The following is a 14,124-nucleotide window of genomic DNA, read 5'->3' on the forward strand; positions in this document are numbered from 1 at the left end:
TGGAAATGATTTTGGTGAGAGACCAGTGGGAGAAAGGAGTAAAGGAAGAACTGTCACTGCGTCTTATTTCCGGATCGTTGCTACTTCCACAGCCAAAGGATCTCCCTGTATTTCTGTTTCATATTGTAGTCATTCGGGTTAGTGATGTCAATGAGATATGTATATTGATTCTTTTTGTTTGTTAATGTTATGTCTGGTGTATTGTGCAGAGTTGTTTTATATGTTTGTATCGTTCGATCCCAGCAGAGTTTACCATTTTCCAGTACACTTTGTGGAGAGTATTTGTAGCATGGCACTCTGTTCTGGATCAAATATCGGCTATTTGCTTTACGTCGCACAGACACAGATAGGTCTTATGGCGACGATGGGATAGGAAAGGGCTAGGAATGGGAAGGAAGCGGCCGTGGCCTTAATTAAGGTACAGCCCCAGCATTTGCCTGGTGCGAAAATGGGAAACCACGGAAAACCATTTTCAGGGCAGCCGACAGTGGGGTTCGAACCCATTATCTTCCGATTACTGGATACTGGCCGCACTTAAGCGACTGCAGTTATCGAGCTCGGTATCAAATATCGGGTCAGAGCAATTTCTTTATGTATAACTTTGGCTACATCATTATGTTTGTCAGTGTACGATGTTGGCGCCATTATTTGCATTTGATGATGATGTGCTAAATGGTTTTCGGGCTGCTGTTGCATTTCCTGCACTCGTCATTCTTAGTAGTGGGATCTTGAAGTATGTGTTTCCTATAGCTTTTCGTTGAGATTATTATTATTATTATTATTATTATTATTATTATTATTATTATTATTATTATTATTAATCTGCCTGAAATTACAGGTGACCATAACGATATAGAATACTACTATACATGAACAGTCTACAGCGGTTATGAATGCAAGTGAAATATAAGGATCAGAGAGACAGAATTCTGATTTGTTTCATTAGAGTGCGTTAAGATAAGGGTGCATGTATATGGTGTTCCAAGATCCTGATTGATCCCTTCAATGCTGTGAGGGCAACGACTGGATGGCATATTTATCGATTCCGAGTCTGTTGCAGAAGTCGATGAAGAAAGACATAATCATGCCCCTGGCTCTGACCATAAGTCCCACAATTTCCAGGTTTTTGAGGTGGTATTTACCAAGATGCATGATGCGCTCATGGGATGATAATCAGGTGGTTTCCCCTTGCCTTCCTGATCCTATACCGTTGGCCATCCAGGGGCTCTTCCGCCTTTAGGGGCAGTTTCCCACCCCAAGGACAAGAGGGTGCCTTGGACCTCTACCTGCTCGTCAGCCCTCCGGGGAAGCCGTTGTCACTTGGTAGAGGGGGACCACTTATACCGGTGGTCACTCGGTAGACGCAGTTTAATGTCATGCCCGGGACAAGGGAATATAATATCAAGATGTTCCTGTGCTTCGTGGACTACAAGAAAGCCTTCGAAAAGGTAAAATGGTCAAAGCTCTGGGCTATACTCACTGAGATGGGGACGCCAAGACATTTGGTGTACCTGATCCAACAACTGTACTCTTCGAACACTACGACAGTTAGAGTTAATTGCGACTTCTCAGACGTCTTTTCTACTTGTGCTGGTGTGCGACAAGATTGCATTATTTCCCCCCTCTTATTTAATGTATACAGTGAGTATATTATGAGGGAGATTCTCGAGGACTGGAGTGACGGCATCACAGTTGGTGGCAGGAAAATTAACAACCTCAGATATGCAGATGACACCGTGATTATTGCAACAGATGATCATGAATTAGAAACCATCATGCGGAGGCTAGACGAGCGAAGCAGAGAATATGGTCTTGAAATCAACAATAAAAAGACTAAAGTGATGATTGTAGACCGTTTTAATAACAACAGACCTGCCATAACAAGAATTGCGGATTATGAGGTTGTCAGTCGCTTCGAGTATCTAGGATCTACTGTCACAAATACTGGAGACTGTGAACCTGAGATCCGCAAGCGCATTGCAATTGCGAGAAATTCAACAGCAAAACTTACTCGCATCTGGAAGGACACCTCCATCACTTCCAAGACAAAGCTCACCCTCATGCGAACTCTGATCTTCCCTGTCGCGACCTATGCAGCAGAAACTTGGACAATGAAGACGTCGGATCGCCGGAGGATTGATGCTCTAGAAATGTGGTGCTATAGGAGATTACTGCGAATACCATGGACAGCACACCGTACTAATGAATCGATCCTGCAACAGCTCGGCATCAGAACAAGACTGTCGACCCTTATCAACCAAAAACAACTCGGATATCTTGGTCATATTGCCAGAAGACAGGAGGCAATGGAAATACTTATCATAGAGGGAAAAGTCGAAGGCCGAAGACCTAGAGGACGTGCGCCGTTACGATGGATGGACCAGATCAAGAACTTAACCAGGATGAGCTTACAGCAAGCAAGTCACCATGCCCAAAGCAGAGACTCCTGGAGGAAGATCACCAAAATGATTGTCGCGTGATGCCACTACACCCTTACGAAGGGTTGGACTAAGAGAGAGAGAGATTCACCAAGATAGTAGGAGAGACACGGACTGTACATGATATTGTTTCTTCTCGGTTATTATCTCTTTTTTGACATAAATATATCTTATGGTCGAGGTGGGGGGGGGGGGTGTCATCTGAAAAATGTGCGTTACGGAAGTTAGCGTGACAGAAGTGTAATCTACCAACCGTGCAGGCTATGTCTTAAGGCTGGTGGTTGTCTGAAATTAACATCACGATGGTATAACGATGAACGAGATAGACCAGCTAGCGAAAGAAGCCACAATATGTGAACACCGCATTTACAGACAGTCACCACATTCTGATTTCCTACCCACAATCAAACAACAGACCTACAGGGAATGGTCTGAGTACTGGAAAAGCACTATGCTAAAATTCAACTCATCATCCCAACGTAAATCTGGTTCAAGAAATTGAAACTAACATGCAGACACCTTTCATCTTAAATAAGAATGCGTCTGGGTCATGGATGCTATCCGAGTCATCTACACAGGATCAAGGTCTTAGACACCCCTCACTGCCCAGACGATCCTGAACCACATCATACTGTCATGTAAGAAGTACTCCCAACAGCAGAACCATCTGTACTCTCCTTTAGTGAAGTTGAATACCCCACTGACAACTTCAATTGTCATCCTGTTATCAAACCTAACTCCACAATTATGTGCTGTAATTTCTCAATATTTATCAGACTGTAGTATTCATTTATAAGTTATAACTCTTTTTTCAACCACGAATTGCTATAGGCCTAAATGTATGCACGCTCACTCTGTAAATGCTGGTCGTATGGTCTTCCCAGGCCAAATGCCATTAGTAGTATTAAAAAATATAGCAAGCGTTGATGGATGGTCATGACCGAGAGACTTGTTTATGTATGATAATTCGATTTTTGGAAAGGGAAAAGTGGTTTCATTATAACTGGTAATAACCTCGGTACCTGTAAAACCAGAGCGAGACAGAGAGAGAAAACATGATCAATACATTAATTACTATATTCAAATTCACTTGAACTTTAGGTTGTAGAATCGCACAACTTCGTTTCAACGATGGCAAAGAGTCGTGTCTCATGGTACATTGTTACGCATTCCTAATCCTCAAAGCAGCCTGTATTTCTAGTACAACTGGGAACAGAAATAACAAGGAACATTTGCGATATTCCCGACTCATAATGGTATAAAATCAAATAAGATGGACAATTCAGCGATAATCAATGCTTATTGTACCAATTTTAGCTGCTAATAACAGTAATTATACATATTTATAAGTCTACATAGATATTGGTATATAATAATAATAATAATAATAATAATAATAATAATAATAATAATAATAATAATAATAAACGACAGGATACTCAGCTGTAACTATTATTTTACTAATTTTTGCTGTCCTTACACGTACTTACACATGTTTGGGGGTCTTGATGTAGAAATCTGTTATGCATCAATGAAAATGACAATAAGCACAATGGACGAAGAGTTGAGCAGTTGGGAGTTGAACAACTCGAATCTTCAGAGTCCCAGATAACACTGTCAGGAGCATCAAGGGCATCGCATTCAACTGGGAATATAGCTTCCTGACAGGCATGCTTAATCATGTTATTGAATATGGGGCCACTGACCAGGTTATAGATAACGCACGGAGGTTGTTGATAGCGTTACGTCTTTGGGGTTCAATACCAATGTTGTTGAGTAAAACTCGCTCATAACAACGTTTGAGGAACTTCATCCATTCAGGAAAAAAGTATACACCCAAAGATTGAACAAGGGAATTTGCACCAGGAGGAATTAGGTATTACCTGAATGTGTTTATCCGGAATTACAAACATATTTTGTTGGGGTGGAAAAGAATCTAGAACCAGGTAACATTTTGTTCCAACACTGGGAGAGAGACAGTTATATACATGTTAGGACGACGGATCATGTTCTGTTACGTAACAGGGACCAAATGCGCCACTTGGTTCACGAAGACAAATAATAAGTGTAGAGAGAAATTTAACATACAAAGGGCTGAATTGTATACGAATGTGATATTTCAGACGCTGAATTCACTCCGGCAATCGTGTCTCTTTTACCGATAGATAGATGGACAGTAAGCAGTATCTGTGAAATTCATAATTAAATCCAGATTAGTCCTAATTCATAATTTCAGCTGATGAATAATTAGGGACGATCTTGTCAGTGAATTCAATACCAAATTTAATCGCAGAATTCTCAATTTGTTCTTGCGACTGAATATTCGCAAGTTACAAGGAGCGTAACTTTGCCAAAAATCAGTATGGGTAGCTAAAGCTTAGGTTACTGCCACCTAATGGATCATTTATGCCTATTTACAAACGATGAGATAAATACCCGCCAGCCACTTTGTGAATGTTTATTACAGGACAGACAGCAGTTAAGCTCAACCCTAGAATGAATTGTAGCCTCTACTTAGCTGTTGTACCTGCCACTGGCAGTACACTCATGTGTATGTTTGGCCGACAGAAAGGCCCAGTGTCGACCCCTGTTCCTCCATCCACTTCTTAGTACATCCACCCAGTGCTAAGACACGTAGTTTAATTAATTTGTCGTATATGAAAAAACTGAATACGTTATTTTGATGAGACTCATATTAAACGGGTATTAAAAATGTCTTGATCGCTTAGTGTTCAAGCCTTTCTTTCAATCCCGCTTCGCCATACACGAATCGCAAAACAAGGAGTTAAAATCTATATTGCTCTTACCCTTAAATTAAAGACCAAGTTTCATGAAATCCCACCGAATAGTTATCCTGCAAGGCAAATAGACAAAAATTACACTGAACCCGACATTGATTATTACTGGGCTGCCTAATATAAAAAAATATACACATCATTCGAAAAACAATGCAAACTATTTCCGTGGAATTTACTGCCGTCAACCGCTTTCTTAGTGATAAACTCAGTGTCCTACAGTAGTGTTACTGTGATATTTCAAGTACAACATAACAGTAACTTAGCGTAGGGTTAAGACAGAGGCACTGTGACTTTTAGGAAAGCTAGATAGCCATTGTTAACTTCCCATATCGTATCATATCACATCAGATCAGTCAAACAACGAAGCCAGGCCAAGTCGTTTACAACAAAATGTAGGAAAGGATACTCGCGTGATCCGTTAACATTGTTCAGTTAATCCACGGGTCTACCATTCAAAGTGGTAATACCGGATGAGTAAGCCGCGCCTGACGTTTCTGCTTTTAGGCATCCTAACGAACGTCAGTGGGGTGATGTTAAAGTGCGGCACCTTTTATCATACAGATAAGTCAATATGTGGGGACATGAAATGAAGCGAAATAAACACAATTTGTTGCACCCTTTTGTAAGGTTACTATATTTCGCCACCTTTTCCCTTCTTTTATTATTATTGCGCATTTACGGCCGCATTGGACCACTGTAGTCAATTTCTGTCCGGTCTTCTATGATGTTTTATGGATTTTTTCTTTCTGCTCTTCCAGTATTTCTTCATTCTATCCGATCTTCGTTTTCGTTCTTCTTCTTAGTTGTTTCTCTTTTATCAATTTTTGGTATGAATCTAATTTTACTATTCCATTTCATTTCCTTTGTTTGATTTATTCTTTAAATCCTCCGGTGTTAATTCTAATTCTTTCATGTCTTCTTTTATTTATTTTATCCAGACAGATTATAGTTTTTGTTTCCAAAGATTCTTCAAAATTCTGCGTATTAATCTATCTTGATGTGTCCTCAACAGATGACCAAAGAATGATATTCTCTTCCTTCTTATGAAATCCGTTATAGGTTCTATTTCCTCATATACTGCTGCATTTGTAATGATACGCCATTCCCCTTTGTGGTACTTCTTATTGATGCATGTTCTTACTGTTCTTCTTTTTTTTTAAATTTTCTTGTCTACGTTATTCTTTTGCCTTGGTTTAAATAATGTTTGACTTTCATAAGTTATTTCAGGTTAGACTACAGTCTTATACTGCTTCAATTTTGTATTTATTGACAAACGTTTCTTGTTGTACATATTTCTGGTTACTTTTGGGTTCTGGATAATTTATTCGTTCCCTCTGTCCAAGAAATGTTTTCCTTTAATTTGTATGTTATAATTTCTTCAATGTATTTAAATTGTTTTACAATTTCTATTTCATTCCCACATATCAGAACACTCCTCATTAAAAGGGGATCTATAGCCATTATTTTTTACTTTTTCCAAATGAAACTGTTAATCACATTTTCCCCTACTATTTCATGTTTCAGCACCTTTTCACCCCATACTTATCTGGGTTTCTTGAACAGATTTTGAACATTTTGTTAGATCAGAACTCAACTTAATCAATAAATATTAAAATATAATTTATGGAAACCACCAGTAATTAATATCCCAGCAAAAATGGCCAACCTCAGCAAGAATGGCCAATCTGTAGCTGTGTCAATCAAATTCAAATTTAAACAATGATGTTGCAACAGTTTAAACTACGTTCTGTTAGTACTGTGTACTCTCTTGTTGGTCGTGTTAGTGTCTTACTAGTCCAGACCAGAGCGTATTTTCCACAACACAAAACCATGTCGAAGGTTAAGAAGGAGGTATGGACGAGGAACAGTGGAAGAAGTTATGGACAACCCCGATAGATTTCCTTAAGACAAATTCAAATTAAATTTGAATAACAATCCACGTGTGGAAACCTTTGCAACTTTGACTCAACTCCCTTTACAAGTGCTGACAAGATATGCTCCATTGGTTTCTGTAGATGTCGAGAGGATTTTCTCGCTATCTAGGTATCTACTGAGCTCAAAGAGCCAGTGACTTATTGTAAGAAACTTTGGAATATTGTGTGTAATTCAATATAACATATTGATCAATTATTAGAACCGAGTAAATGTCAAATTTCATGTAACTGGTTTAAACCTTAATTATTCCTTCAACACCTTTTTTGCACCTTTTTGTTGTGTGTTTTCAGAACCTTTACTGACCATACTTTCCACCTTAAAATCCTTTCTCTAGTGATAAATTGCAGTGTGAGATCACCTATCCACTACAGTAAGAAGTACATCTATTCTTAGAACCATAAGCGTTTCTAATAGAAAGGAGAATGTTTAATACCGTCATACCTTATGAAGCTGTGTCACAAAGCTCTGCTACTGGATGAACAAAGTAGAGAAAACGCAGCACATACCTGAAAAGAAAGAATTATATAAATGGATACATACATTACAAACATATATAAGGCACAGTCTCGAGATAAAAAGAACACGTAATTCGTGATATGATGGCTTTGCAGTCACAGAAGATATCACGTACTGGATTAAATACAAGAAAAACGTCAAACACAAATGCTGATTTTTGTCTTAAGGGACAGTAAAACTAGGAAATCGTCCTCTCTTAACACTTATCAGATCAGAATGGAGAAAGTAAGAGGCTTGTTCCTTCGAAGAATTAACATAACCTGTGACAATAAAGTTCGGTGAATGAAGTCAGAACGGTCAATACGGCAACACTGGCGACACACAAGGCTGCACCTGCGTAGCAGCAGGTTTTGACCACCTGCTCCCAACGTTATTCAGTTGAGCATCGTGTATGTGCCGTGTAAGACCTGTTTGACACAGTGCGCGTTTAGTTCGTTGGTTCTGAACTGCGAACAGGAACATGAACGACCAAAAGATCAATGTAGGTACAGTTTTGTTTTAAGCTTGGCAAGACACCGAAAGAAACACATGCGATGCTGTTACGTGTTTATGAAGATCAAGCACTGTCCTTGCAGTGAGTGTACGAGAGGTTCGCCCGTTTTCGAGGAGGCCGGGAAAGTGTTTCTGACAACCCTCGTAGCAGAAGACCGGCGGCCGCCGTCAGTGACGGAAACATTGAGACGGTGAGGACATTAATCACAAACGATCGGCGATTAACTGTGCGAATGATAGCGGATGAACTGCAGATTAACCGTGAATATGTGCGACAAATCGTTACCCAGAAGTTAGGGAAGAGGAAAACGTGTTCTCGTCTTGTGCCACATCACTTGATTGACGGTCAAAAGCAGGCACGTTTAGAGGCTTCACAGGATTTTGTCGAAACGGCGGATGCGACACCAAAATTCTTGAACTGTATTGTCACTGAGGATAAAACCTGGTGTCTCAGGTACGACCCTATAACGAAACGGCAAAACATAGAATGGCTTTTTCCGGGATCCCCTCGTCGGAGTAAGGTCAGAGTCGAAAAGTCACGCATCAAACTCGCTTTGAAAGCAAAAAGATTTGACGATATTCCTGACATCCAACGAACCGTGACGAGGCTTTTGAACAGCATCCCAATGCAGGACATATATCGCCGATCTCAGCAGTGCATAGTTATGGGAGGGGACTATTTCGAAGGACAGTAAGGTCACTGTCGTGCATTGTTCATGTATGTTGATAGTACAGGACTATCCACCGAACTTTATTTTCACAGGTTGTATAATAGAAGAACCAAGAGAAGGATCCAGGGTGCTCTACGATGTAGTAAAGTGGAACGTCGACACTGACGCACGGGCAGCCTAAATGGTACGGAATTAAAATGCCCCCACGCTGTAAAACACGCCATACGATTATTATTATGATTATTATTATTATTATTATCATCATTATTATATTATTTATGCAGTTGCAAATGCCGAACTCAATAGCAGTCTATTAGTCGCCATCCTTTTGTTCCCACAACAGCAAGTTCGATCCTGGAAGAGTTCGGTGAGATTCAGGGTATCTGAACTTCCCATCGTTGGCTTCTGGAACGTAAAGGAACTCCTGCGGGTCTAAAATTCAGACAACACGGCGTCTCTTAAAACCTACAGAAGTTAAAAGGACGGCACGGATATAATGGTTTATTAGTGATTTAAGCCCACTAGGAAGAGCTTATGACTAGTTCTTTTTGGATGCTCGCTTTCGATCCCAATACCTTTTGAGTCCTACTAGTAGTTTTACCTTTATTTCCTGCGAAATTGGTTTGCAAGATTTAACAACTCTTGGTAAATTTATCAATTTACAAAATTTTGGGCGGGTTGAGACATCGTTATCAGAAATCCCACCGGCAGCTAGCTAAGTCTCTTTTTACTTCATTGAGCCACATGCCTCCAGTCTTGTAGTTTCAGATGAGTAAGCCTGCCATAGTCCGTTCTCAGAAGGTGCGCGTAAAACTTCAGCCGCATACGTCGCATGCTAGTGTTAGGCGCTTCCATCCGTTGGTACGGTTCAGAGTTCGCTTTCAGTCTGTAGGTTCCAACCGGGAGCACTCTTGGCCCATACATTTTCCAGAAGATACGTCTTTCGATATTTTCCAGGTCGTCCATGGCGCCTTTCCTGTTCATAAGCAAGGTCTCCGCAGCATATGAGATATGGGGTCTGACAGCAGTTTTGTAATGGCATATTTTGGCGTTCTTCGAAATGCATTTCTTGTTGTAACGGTTTTGCGACAGTTGGTAGCCTATACTGCATTGAGTTTGGTACATTTAAGATAGAGACACCGTCTCTACCGCTAGGCTGGACCCATTCGCCAAGATACCGGAATCGATTGACTTTTCCTATCTTTCCATAGACAACGGGACTTTCCTAGGGTGTTTACTCTCGAAGTATTTATTATAAGTTCCAAATTCCTTACAGAATAATTCTCAATTAAGGAATAAATTTGAGAAGAATACCGAAATGTGTAGTAACAACACACCACACTAACCAGCACTACACTAACAGGCAATAGGAATATATCCCTCTGCATTGGGCTGGTCCCATAAAGGAAACCAGTCCTAAAACTGGACCAATCCAAAGGAAGTGCCAACCCCACGTTATTGGGAAAAGGCGAGGGATATATATATATATTTTTTACAAGCTGCTTTACGTCGCACTGACACAGATAGGTCTTATGGTGGCGATGGAACAGGAAAGGGCTAGGAGTGGGAAGGAAGCTGCCGTGGCCATAATTAAGAAAATGGAAAACCAGGGCTGCCAACAGTGGGGTCGGAACCCACTATCTCACGAATGCAAGCTCACAGCTGCGCATCCCAAATGCATGGCCAACTCGCTCGGTAGAAGAAGAACAACATACAGTATTATTATTATTATTATTATTATTATTATTATTATTATTATAGACCGTTTTGCCTTTCAGCGTTCAGTCTGCAAGCCTCTGTGAATTTTCTAAACGTCGCCACAATCCTCGATTTGCAACTAATTTTTTTTCTTTTTGCTAGGGGCTTTACGTCGCACCGACACAGACAGGTCTTATGGCGACGATGGGATAGGAAAGGCCTAGGAGTGGGAAGGAAGCGGCCGTGGCCTTAATTAAGGTACAGCCCCAGCATTTGCCTGGTGTGTAAATGGGAAACCACGGAAAACCATTTTCAGGGCTGCCGATAGTGGGATTCGAACCTACTATCTCCCGGATGCAAGCTCACAGCCGCGGATTTGCAACTAATGAAGTGGCCTCATTTAGTTCTATACCTCTCAACTTTAAATCGTTAGAAACTGAGTCTATTCATCGTCGTCTCGGTCTACCTTTACTTCTCTTACTCTCCATAACGCAGTCCATTGTTCTCCTAGGTAACCTTTCCTCCTCCATTCGCATAACTCCAACAATGAAGCCGGTTTATGCGTACAGCTTCATCCATCGAATTCATTCCTAACTCAGCCTTTACCTCCTCATTCCGAGTACCCTCGTGCCATTGTTCCTACTGTTTGTATCAGCAATCATTCTCGCTACTTACATGTCTGTTACTTCTAACTTATGAATAAGATATCCTGAGCCCACCCAGCTTTCGCTCCCGTAAAGCAACATTGGTCTGAAAACAGACCGATGAAAAGAGAGTTTCGTCCAGGAGCTGACTTCCTTCTTACAGAACACTACTGATCGCAACTGCGAGCTCACTGCAATTAGCTTTACTACACCTTGATTCAATCTCACTTACTATATTACCATCCTGGGAGAACACACATCCTAAATACGTGACATTGTCTACCTGTTCCAGCTTTTTATCACCAATCTGACATTCAATTCTGTTGAATTTCTTACCTACTGATATTAATTTAGTCTTCGAAAGGCTAATTTTCATACCACACTCATCGCAACTATTTTCACGTTCGAAGACATTAGACTGCAGGCTTTCGACACAATCTGCCATTAACACTAAGTCTTCAGTATAGGCCAGACTGCTTACTACATTTCCACCTAACTGAATCCTTCCCTGCCACTTTATACCTTTCAGCAGATGATCCATGTAAACTACGAACAGCAAAGGTGAAAGATTACAGCCTTGTCTAACCCCTGTAAGTACCCTGAACCAAGAACTCATTCTACCATCAATTCTCATTGCAGCTCAATTGTCAGTATAAATGCCTTTGATTGATTTTAATAATCTACTCTTAATTCTATAGTCCCCCAGTACTGCGAGCATCTTTTCCCTCGGTACCTTGCTATATGCATTCTCTAGATGTACGAAACAAACACAACTGTCTAATCCTCTCGTAGCATTTTTTAATTACCTGGCGCATAACGGAAATCGGATCCTGACAGCCCCTCTGTGGTCTGAAACCACACTGGTTTTCATCCAACTTCTTCTCAACCACTGATTGCACTCTTCCTTCCTAGATGCCGGTGAATACTTTGCCTGGTATACTATTCAATGAAATTCCTCGATAGTTGTTGCAATATTTTCTGTTCCCTTCCTTATAGATAGGTGCAATTACTGCTTTTGTCCAATCTGAGGTACCTTACCAACACTCCATGCTAATCTTACTACTCTATGAAGCCATTTCATCCCTGCCTTCCCACCATTCCCGGTCTAATTTAATCTATTCCAGCTGATTTATGACAATGGAGTTTATTTACTATCCTTTCCACTTGCTCAAGCGTAATTTCACCAACATCCTTTTCCTCCTCCTCGTGAGCTTGATTGTTCGCGACACCACCAGAAAGATTTCTTTTTAGGTTGAGAAGATGTTCAAAATATTCCATGCACCTCTCCAGTGACTCCTTGGGATCTATGAGTTCACCTGAATTACCTAAAATACTGTTCATTTCCTTTTTCCCTCCCTTCCTAAGATTCTTTATTACTGTCCATATAAGTTTCCCTGTTGCTTGACATAGCCTTTCCAGGCTATTACCAAAACCTTCCCACGACTTCTTTTTGGATTCAACAACTATTTGTTTCGCTCTGTTTCTTTCATATATGTAATATTCCCTGTCTGCATCGGCCCTTGTTTGGAGCCATTTCTGATAACCCTTCTGTTTACAAGCTGCTCTCGCTTCATCATTCCACCAAGATGTTCGCTTTTTACCATCTTTACACACAGTTGTTCCTAGACATTCCCTTGCTCTTTCTACTACGGCATCTCTGTATGCCACCGATTTTTTTCGATATTTATCCTGAACCTACCCTTATTCGTTTGCATACAGTTTTCACTTTCTCTATCCTAGGTCTAGAGATACTTAGTTCACTACAGATCAGATAGCGGTCTGCATCATCGAAGAGAAGAAGAAGAAGAAGAAGTGTGTAGTAAAACATACTCGCGGGTGCTACCACTTATACATAGTTACAACCTACACGACAATGTTAGAATCAGCAGCGGCATCTCTTAGTGAAATATCTACTGTAGACTATACAGCCTACTTAAAATACAAGGCTTTCTTACGACCAATTGCCTGCGTTTTGTAACGAACTGATTTGCGTGATTCTTTTTTAAACCAAAGATATTTACGTATAGATGCATTATCACAAGTCTTTTTGACTGATTACTGTCTTTGATGATGATGATGATGATGATGATGATTGTTGTTTAAAGGGGCCTAATATCTAGGTCATCGGCCCCTAATGGTACGAAATGAGACGAAATGCAATGACAATTTAAAAGTCCAAAATCATCCACTGACCAGAATTCAAAAAGTGATGACGGAGAATGAATGAACATGAGTTTAAAACAATCAGTGGATCCGACCCGCAATGCCCCACATTCCCAGAAACGATCGTGAAACAATCGTATTTCTGACCAACGGACTGCTTCTAATGCGCAATCCTGAATCGATGATGCTAGTTACACACTATGGCTACTAGGGCCTACCTGACAGAGGTACTACTCGCAAGCAAAGGCGACCCATCGTGTTCCCCGCGTGATGGTACTAACTGTAAGTAGTCTCATGGTCCTAATTTGATCTTCCCTTGGTAGCCCCTTTTAGTCGCCTCTTACGACATGCAGTGAATAGCTTTGGTGTATTCTTCGCCTGCGTTTCCCACCTACAGGGGGTGATTACGGACTTTATGTACGATAAACTGCCTTTTTAAATATGAACGCATGGTAGGCAAAGTGTTATTTAGTTCGCAGATTGGCCGATGTCTTACGACTTAGGTGTTTTCTTTTTACAATCTGCTTTACGTAATACTGACACAGACAGGCCCTATGGCGACGATGGGATAGGAAAGTGCTAGGACTGGGAAGGAAGCGACCATCGCCTTAATTAAGGTACAGCCCCATCATTTGCCTGGTGTGAAAATGGAAAACCATATCTTCAAGGCTGTCGACAGTGGGATTCGAACCCACTACCTCCCGAATACAAGGTGATAGTTACGTGACCCAAACCGCACAACCACTTGCTCAGTTACGCCTTAGGTAAC

The sequence above is a fragment of the Anabrus simplex genome, chromosome 8 (genome assembly GCF_040414725.1).
Source record: "Anabrus simplex isolate iqAnaSimp1 chromosome 8, ASM4041472v1, whole genome shotgun sequence".
Classification (NCBI taxonomy): Eukaryota; Metazoa; Arthropoda; class Insecta; order Orthoptera; family Tettigoniidae; genus Anabrus; species Anabrus simplex.